We start from the raw sequence: 9,014 nt of genomic DNA, 5'->3' as shown, positions 1-9,014 counted from the left end.
GGGGAGTCTGGGTGCCCGTCGCCCCATTCCCAGACAGCCGCGTGGCTTTGTGGTAGCGGTAAGCCGGCTCAGCCGCGAAAAGCGCTCCAGGGCCCGTGAGGACATTCGGGTGGAGTTGAGAGGAGACGCCAAGGAAGGTAAGGAGCGCGCTACGCGACGGCGCCCGCGTCTCGCGGGAGGGCAGACGGGGCTGGGCGTTGGGCCGGCCCCGGGCACCGCCGTGCACAGACCGCGCACGCCCCCGTGGGGGGAGGGGGAGGGGGGCCGGCCGAGAGCAGCCCGGAGGATGCCGCTCTGTCGGTGTGATCGGGTAAGCCGGCCGGGGTGGCCACCGCAAGCATCCTGGCGGCACCGCGGGCCTTTCTTCTTTCACCCTGGTCCCGGGGCTCGAACTCGGCCTGGGCCCGTCCCTGCACCTTTTGGCTCGAGGCGAGCCCTCTACCGCGAGCCTCAGCTCCCCTTTGGCCCCTTGGTGGTTGGTTGGAGACGAGAGTCCCACCTCCTCCTCTTCCCTTGTGCCATTTCTGTGTGGACTCAGACGGCGAGCGGGGCGGTGCGTGCGTGACGGGGACGGGCGGCCTCTGCTGCTCTGGGGCGCGGCCGCCGAGCCCCCCCCCCCCCCCGCCGTCCCCCGCCCCCCCCGCCGTCCCCCCCCCCCCGCCCCGTCTGCAGCAGCAGACCGGGAGCCCGAGGCAGGCTTGCTCAGCGGCCGGCCTCAGCCAAGCTTTCCTTCTCCTTTGTCCCCAGGGTGTGCTCCCGGCAGTCCCCGGTGAAATCCGCCCGGAGCCATCTACACCGAGCGGCAGCCGGCTTGGGACTCACATCCTCGCCACCGGCCTAGCCAAAGATACCAAAAGCTTTGAGTGTTAATGAGACTCCCCTAGCAGATGCATTTACCTGTTAGAGATAGACGGGAGCCAGGCCTGCTCTAGACCTGTCTGACTTCAGTCAGTGACCGGGCAGGAGCTGAAAAGCCCCAGGACAAAGGAAGCTGTCCTGTGGTCAGGAGGCCTGGAAACCACCCTCCGAGATCAGACGGTGTGCGCTGGAATTTCTCAGACAAAGGTTGTGGGATGATTCTGTTCACCGTGTTCAAAGAAGCTAGGGTCAAAGTCCTGACTGGCCCAGGAGGAACCGGAATGATCTAGTGAATCTGAAGAAGAGCCAAGTAGAACATCTAGAAACTAAGACATATATAAAGTTCTCCAAGTGGAACCTCAAAGCGTAGCTAACGCCACGCGCAATGGAAGTGCCAGTTGGAGCTAGAAGACAAACTAGAACAGTCCACAATGCATCTGGGAAGGATAGCCGTGGAATGGCGGCGGCAGCCGGATTCAGGGCCATCTTAGGCTCCCCAGAGCCTGGCCAGACTCGGGTAAAGTGGGCCCAGAAAGAGCCGCCAGGGCCCTCGGGTGCTGCAGGGTGCTGCAAGCCAGCATCGCGGACGCCTGGCTACCCCCGAGGGGGCTCCAGGACACAGCTCTCCCGTGCCTGCCCCGGGTGAAGCTGCTGGCGGGGGTGGGCGGGCTGGTGTCATGGGACACCTGTCCAGGAGCCCACGGGCAGAGCCCTGTGCGTGTCGGGGGCCCGTCCCCCCTCTAAAGCCGCCCTTAGCATCCTCAGCGTCTCGGCCTCCCCGGCCGCCTTGCTGGGTGGCTTGCCGGGGGGCGGGGGGGGGGGGAGGCGCTCGGCTGGGTGGCGCCGTACCCGGCAGGGGTGAGGATGGGCTGTCCCTGTGCCTTCTGAGGCCTGGCCACGGCCCGCTCATGCTGGTGAAGTTGAGGGCGGGCACGCTCCACGCTGTCCTGTGCTGGATTCAATCCGGTGCCGACCTCCCTCGCCCTGACCGCGGGGCGTGGCGGGCCCCGCCCCGGCCCCGCCCGCCGAGTGCCGTTCACCCTGCTTCCCTGCTGCTCTCAGCCGATGCCAGGCCGGGGCCTCCCGTGGTGCCCGCAGGTGGCGCCCCCCCCCCCCCAGCCTGGGGGATTGGCTGCAGGACCTGCGCCACCAGCAGCTCTGGCGATTCCTGTCCTCACGGGGGGGGGGGGGGGGGGGGATCCTGGGGCTTCCTGGGCCGGTTGAGAAGAAACCGGAAGCCACCCTTGAGGCTCACACAGCTGTCCACCTGACTGCCCAATGGAGGGGGCCCCCCTGCTCCTGGCAGGCCTGCGGCCAGACAGACAGACGGACAGACGTGAGCCCTCGGGGGCCCAGCACCTGACACGCCTGACCCCCTCGCGGCCTCGGCTCCCAGAAGCCCCCGCGGCCCCCCCCCTCGCGGCCTCCGCTCCCAGAAGCCCCCGCGGCCCCCCCACCTCGCTCCCTCCGCTCCCAGAAGCCCCCGCGGCCCCCCTGGCTCGCGGCCTCCGCTCCCAGAAGCCCCGCGGCCCCCCTCGCTCGCGGCCCTCCGCTCCCAGAAGCCCCCGCGGCCCCCCTCGCTCGCGGCCTCCGCTCCCAGAAGCCCCCGCGGCCCCCCCTCGCTCGCGGCCTCCGCTCCCAGAAGCCCCCGCGGCCCCCCCTCGCTCGCGGCCTCCGCTCCCAGAAGCCCCCGCGGCCCCCCCTCGCTCGCGGCCTCCGCTCCCAGAAGCCCCGCGGCCCCCTCGCTCGCGGCCTCGGCTCCCAGAAGCCCCCGCGGCCCCCCCCTCGCTCGCGGCCCTCCGCTCCCAGAAGCCCCCGCGGCCCCCCTCGCTCGCGGCCTCCGCTCCCAGAAGCCCCCGCGGCCCCCCCTCGCTCGCGGCCTCGGCTCCCAGAAGCCCCCGCGGCCCCCCTCGCTCGCGGCCTCGGCTCCCAGAAGCCCCCGCGGCCCCCCTCGCTCGCGGCCTCGGCTCCCAGAAGCCCCCGCGGCCCCCCTCGCTCGCGGCCTCGGCTCCCAGAAGCCCCCGCGGCCCCCTCGCTCGCGGCCTCCGCTCCCAGAAGCCTCTTGCGCCGCACCGCTTCCCGTCCCCATCCCTCCTGGCTGGCGCTCTGTGGAAGTGGCAGGGGTGGTGGGGCTGGTGGGTGCGAGAGAGAGCGCTCCACCATCGCCAGGGCGCGCACTTGGGCCTATCTGAGCCGCGTGTCGGGAGCCTGGGGGGCACTGGGGTGAGCCCCGTGTCGGGGGGCACTGGGGTGGTGTGAGCCCCGTGTCGGGGGGGCACTGGGGTGGTGTGAGCCCCGTGTCGGGGGCACTGGGGGGCACGGGGTGGTGTGAGCCCCGTGTTGGGGGACATTGGGGTGGTGTGAGCCTCGTGTTGGGGGCATTGGGGTGGTGTGAGCCCCGTACTGGGGGCACTGGGGGTGGTGTGAGCCCCGTGTCGGGGGGCACTGGGGTGGTGTGAGCCCCGTGTCGGGGGGCACTGGGTGGTGTGAGCCCCGTGTCGGGGAACATTGGGGTGGTGTGAGCCCCGTATTGGGGGCATTGGGGTGGTGTGAGCCCCGTGTTGGGGGGCTCTGGGGGGCACTGGGGGTGGTGTGAGCCCAGATGCGGCTCTCCCTGAACCAGTTTGTCCTAGGCAGTTTGGATCTGCTCCTGGCTGGGCTCCAGAGGCTGCGTGTCCCAGCAGGGCTGTGTGTAGGACCAACATGCCAGGCCGAGAGGGACAGGCAGGGGAGGCAGCCCTGCGGGTGGGCCACGGGACCTTCCTGTGGGGCTGCGGTGGGATCGCGGTGGCTCTGGGCGCCAGCGAGGTAGGCATTGAACCCCAGGGTGGGTGCCTGGCTAGGGCACAGCCCAGACACTCCAGGGGCGCAGAGCTGACTCGCAGGTGGCGGACCGTCCTTAGTGGCCGGTGGTCAAGGCATCTAGTGCCTTGAGGGGTGGCAGGGCGGTGTGCTCACGCACCTGAAGCACCAGCCTCCTCCCGCCGGGGGCAGCTACCCTGGTGACGGCACGTGGGCAGGGCAAAGGGCAGTGACTGGGTCTTGCGGCCCGGACCAAGAGGGCAGTCCGGAACCTGAACCAGCTCAGAACCGGGTCCCACAGCTTGCCTGCTGCAGGCCCTGGTGCAGCTAAGAAGCTAAGAGTCAGTGCCACCCGCACCCCTGCCCTGAGGACGCCCGCCCGGCCCCCCTCCCTGCTGCCTCCCTGGTGCCTGGCTCCAGGGACCAGGCCAGCTGGTTCTGCTTGGCAACAGCCTTAGCTGTGGTGTCTCCTGTGTGTGTGTGTGGAGCTGTGTGTGTGTGTGTGTGTGTGTGTGTATGCGCGCGCAGAGGAGAATGCACACGGAACCGAGCTGGTCCCGAGTGGCCAGGTCCATTAACCCCTGCCAGCCGGCAACAGGTGCTAGTGTGTCGGTCCTGTGTGACTGAGCGTGACTCCAGCTCTCGCACGTCCAGACCTCAGGCCCAGGCTTCCCAAGCCGCTCCGGTCAGTAGAGACCTGGGAGGGCCATAGGCCCAGAGCATTGGGGACTTGGGTTATACACAAAGGGAAACTGAGGCCTGGGAGTGAGGGTGCGTTTGCTCTGCCACAATGTTAGGGTCTCCCTGGTCCTGGAGGGCCGGAAGGCAGCAAGGAAGCAGCCTTGAGAGACGATGGGGAGGGGGACCCCCCCAAGAGGCCAGGGGAGGCAGGAAGTGAGCAGGGTCCATGGTGCCGCTCCAGGTGCTGGGCCAGGCAGGTGGAGGGGGAGTGGATTATCCTTAGGGCAGAGCCCTCAAGAAGCTGGCCTGGGGCGGGCTGGGAAGGGCAGTCCTTGGGGCTCAACTGTTCAGGTGCAGTATTTATTTTCCCTCCTCCTCGTCCTCCTCGTCCTCCTCGTCTCCTCCTCTCTCCTCCTCTTCCTCCTCGTCCTTCTCCTCTTTATCATCCTCCTCCTCCTCCTCCTCCTCTCCTCCTCCTCTTCCTCTCCTCTTCCTCCTCATCCTTCTTCACTGGTCCTGGGACTTGAACTGAGGATACTAAACTCCGGGCGCTGTCCCTGAGCTTTTAATGCTCAAGGCTGGTGCTCCTCCACTTGAGCCACAGCTCCACTCCTGCTTTTGGTGGTTCACTGGAGACAAGAGTCTCAAGGACGTTCTTGCCGAGGCTGGCTTTGAACCACAGTTCTCGGAGCTCAGTCTCCTGAGTAGCTAGGATTTCAGGTGTGAGCCGCCAGCACCTGCTCAGGTGCAGTGTTTCTCCCTCGTGCTGACCCAGGATGGAAGAACGCTGCTTCACGGAGGGAGGGAAGGAGAGGGTGAGGTGGACAGGAGACAAGGCCGTGCACTGCTGAGAGGCCCAGGACCCTGCACCCCCGTCCCTCTGGGCCAGGTGGCCCTCACTGTCAGCGGGGGTTGAGGTGGTATGAGGAGGCCCTGAGCCTGAAGATGGGCGAGGAAGAGCTGGAGCCGTGGGCACGGTCAGGAGCGAGCTGGGCGGGGGTGGAGGCTGGGTCCACGCAGAGGCTCAGCCGAGTGGCAGGGTGGAGGCCTCCCCGCTCGCCAGGAGCAGCGCCCTCCTGTTCCACACCCCCCCCCCCGCCTCCGCGTGCAGGGCGCGGGGGCTTCACACTCTTGGACGCTTGGCAGCCACCCAGAGCCTTGCTCCGGGCCCCCGTGGAGCTAGTCCTGCCCGCCCCGCCAGCCTTGGGGTGCTCGGCCCTCGCCCGTCGCAGCCCAGCTCCAGGGCCTCGACCCAGACGGAGATGATGATGATGGGCCTCTGGGCTCACTGGCCGGGAGACCGGGCCGAGCCCACGGCACGCGCCACAGCGCCGGAGCCGCCAGGAGACCGGGCCGAGCCCACGGCACGCGCCACGGCGCCGGAGCCCGCCGGGAGACCGGGCCGAGCCACGGCACGCGCCACGGCGCCGGAGCCGCCGGGAGACCGGGCCGAGCCCACGGCACGCGCCACGGAGACGCCCCTGCGCACCGCCACAGGGCAGGTGGCCTGCGTCCCTCGAGCTACATGCGCCTTCACTCTTTTTGTCCTGGCACTTGAGGAGTATGAGATTTTATGTCACCTCGTAGAGAAGGAGGCACTTAACCACGGGAGGAGCCCGTCTCCTCTGCTTGGGCGAGCTTCTGGGGAGACACCAGGGAACGCACCCTGACGGCGGTCAGTGACCGCATGTGTGGAGGGAGGACACAGCCCAGTGTGGCTGTCTCCGCCCTGCGGGCTCCCCTGATGTGTGGGGACCCCCCAAGCACCGCGCGGCTGCCCGTGTGGCCGGGCATAGCTGCCCTGGACGCGGGGTGTGTGCCCCGTGCGGCAGGGTGGGGCTGACAAGCACCAGGTGCGGGCGTCACAGCACAGGTGTGTGTTGTGTGCCTATAGCCCAGAGTCCCCACTGGACCAGGGTGGTGGACACGGCCCGGAGTCCCCACTGGACCAGGCGGTGGACACGGCCCAGTGCAACACGGGGTCAGGGCGGTGGACACGGCCCAGAGTCCCCACTGGACCAGGCGGTGGACACGGCCCAGAGTCCCCACTGGACCAGGCGGTGGACACGGCCCAGAGTCCCCACCGGATCAGGATGGTGGACACGGCCGGAGTCCCCACTGGACCAGGCGGTGAACACGGCCCAGTGCAACACCGGGTCAGGGCGGTGGACACAGCCCAGAGTCCCCACTGGACCAGGCGGTGAACATGGCCCAGTGCAACACCGGGTCAGGGCGGTGAACACGTCCCAGAGTCCCCACCGGGTCAGGGCGGTGGACACGGCCCAGAGCCCCCACTGGACCAGGCGGTGGACACGGCCCAGAGTCCCCACCGGATCAGGATGGTGGACATGGCCCGGAGTCCCCACTGGACCAGGGTGGTGGACACGGCCCGGAGTCCCCACTGGACCAGGCGGTGGACACGGCCCAGTGCAACACTGGACCAGGGCGGTGGACATGGCCCAGAGTCCCCACTGGACCAGGACGGTGGACACGGCCCAGTGCAACACCGGGTCAGGGCGGTGGACACGGCCCAGAGTCCCCACCAGATCAGGGCGGTGGACACGGCCCAGAGTCCCCACTGGACCAGGGAGGTGGACATGGCCCAGAGTCCCCACTGGACCAGGGAGGTGGACACGGCCCAGTGCACCACTGGACCAGGGCGGTGGACACGGCCCAGTGCACCACTGGACCAGGCGGTGGACACGGCCCAGAGTCCCCACCGGACCAGGCGGTGGACACGGCCCAGAGTCCGCACCAGGCGGTGGACACGGCCCAGAGTCCCCACTGGACCAGGGTGGTGGGACACGGCCCAGAGTCCCCACTGGACCAGGGAGGTGGACACGGCCCAGTGTCACCACCGGATGTGCCGTCTCATAAGAGCTGTCTCCGGCTGGGTCTTGTGGGGCCTGGAAAGTCACCCACCCTTGACGGGAAGATCTGTCAAGAGCGTGCAGACATTCAGGAGAGCGAATGGCCTCACACCAGAATCCCAGTTACTTCGGAAGCCGAGATCAAGAGGATCACCGTGTGAGCCCAACCCAGGCGAGGAGCAAGTCCCCGAGACTTCATCTCAACCCGTGGCAGGCTCTGCACGCCTGCCATTGTTCAAGCTAGGGGCGCGGACCACGGCTGGGGCCTTCGCGTGTGCCTGCCAGCCCAGAAGCACAGGGAAACAGAACTGTGGTCTAGCTGTCCCAGGCGAAACCCGAGACCCCAAACGGGGAGGAAAGGGTGGCTCGAGAGGCAGAGCGCCTGCCTGACCACCGCAAGCCCGGATCCAACCCCGGTGTCACCCACTGGGTGAGAGAGGCAGTCCAAGTGCAAGGGGCCATGGCGGGGCCCAGCCGAAGGCCTGCTCCTCCTGCAAGGGGCTCCCCCCCCACCCCCCCCGCCCACCCCCCCTCCCCGCCCCCCCCCCCCCCCGGCCACAAGGAAGTCTTTGGCAACCGGGAGAGTGGTTGTCCTCGGGAAAAGCCGGCTCCTTCGCTGGTGCCGGAAGCCATGGCAGGCAGGGATCCGTGGGGCCTTGCCTGCTGGCGTGAGGCTGTGCGGCCAGGGGCCCCCGGAGCCCGCGGCACGCGGTAAAGCAGCTGCCTCGATGGTACCCAGCGTGCCGAGTGCCGGAAGTCGTGACTCCGAGTCTCCCCAGAGGCGGGCGCAGCCCGGGTGAGCTGGACCCCAGACCCGGAGGGCCGGCGGAAGAGGAGGAGGGAGGGGTGACGGCCAGGAAGGAGGGGGCAGACAGGCAGTCTGCATGCCCCGGGGCTCACAGACAGCAGGATCAGCCCCCCTCCCTCCCCGGGGCTGCCCCGGCTTGTCGGGAGACCTCGTTCTCACCTCGTCTGATGTGGTTGCCCTGCAAACAGGTGCCGATTTTCCTCACCGCCACCCTGGGCAGCCGGCAAACTGCAATTAGAATCGATCCCGGCATGTCCCGGGGATAGGTGCAAACCTAATTTGGGGAAAGGGCTTACACATCAAAAGCTCTGGCAAGCCCGTCATTCATGGAGTCAGGAGACACCAGGCCGGAGGGGAGAGGAAGCTGCCCGGGCCCCGGGTTGGGGGGGGTCGGGGGGCCAGCGCACGGAGGCTCTGCCGCGGCGCTGACGGATCGGGGGGAGCTGCTGCCTTTCTTCTCAGATGGCGGGGCCTGGACCTGCCGCTGCCCACCGTGGCCGGCCCAGGCTGGTGCCGGGTCTGGTGGGGAGGAGGGAAGCCAGGGAAGGGAGGATGACCGCCTCATGCCTGCACCCAGGAACCCAAGGAAGCGGCGCTCCTCGTGGCCTCCAGAGACCTCGGGGGGAGAAGGGCGGCAGGACGCTGGGGGGGGGGGGGTCCTCCTCAGACAAACCCGCACCTGCTGGCCACAGAGTCCTAGTGGGTCCCTGCGCGGAGGCTGTGGAACCTGTCAGAGGTGCACCCAGTGATGGGCCCCGGGGTCGCTAGGGGCTGTGCAGGAAGGGGTGAACATCGTACTCGAGGCCAAACCCTGGTCCCTATCTGTCACTGGCTGTCTAGCCACGTGGCCCCTCCCTGGCTCCCTGTCCTAACCATGTGCTGCTCCCCCATGACAAGCAAGGCTCTCTTCCATCCCCTTGTAACTACCCAGGATTGTGTAGGAGATAATGCAAATATCACGTTCCTGAAAAAACATGAGTTTGGTAGATATCATC

This window comes from Perognathus longimembris, chromosome 14 (assembly GCF_023159225.1).
Source record: "Perognathus longimembris pacificus isolate PPM17 chromosome 14, ASM2315922v1, whole genome shotgun sequence".
Lineage (NCBI taxonomy): Eukaryota > Metazoa > Chordata > Mammalia > Rodentia > Heteromyidae > Perognathus > Perognathus longimembris.
The sequence above is the reverse complement of the archived record's forward strand: the minus strand, read 5'-3'. Positions refer to the sequence as shown.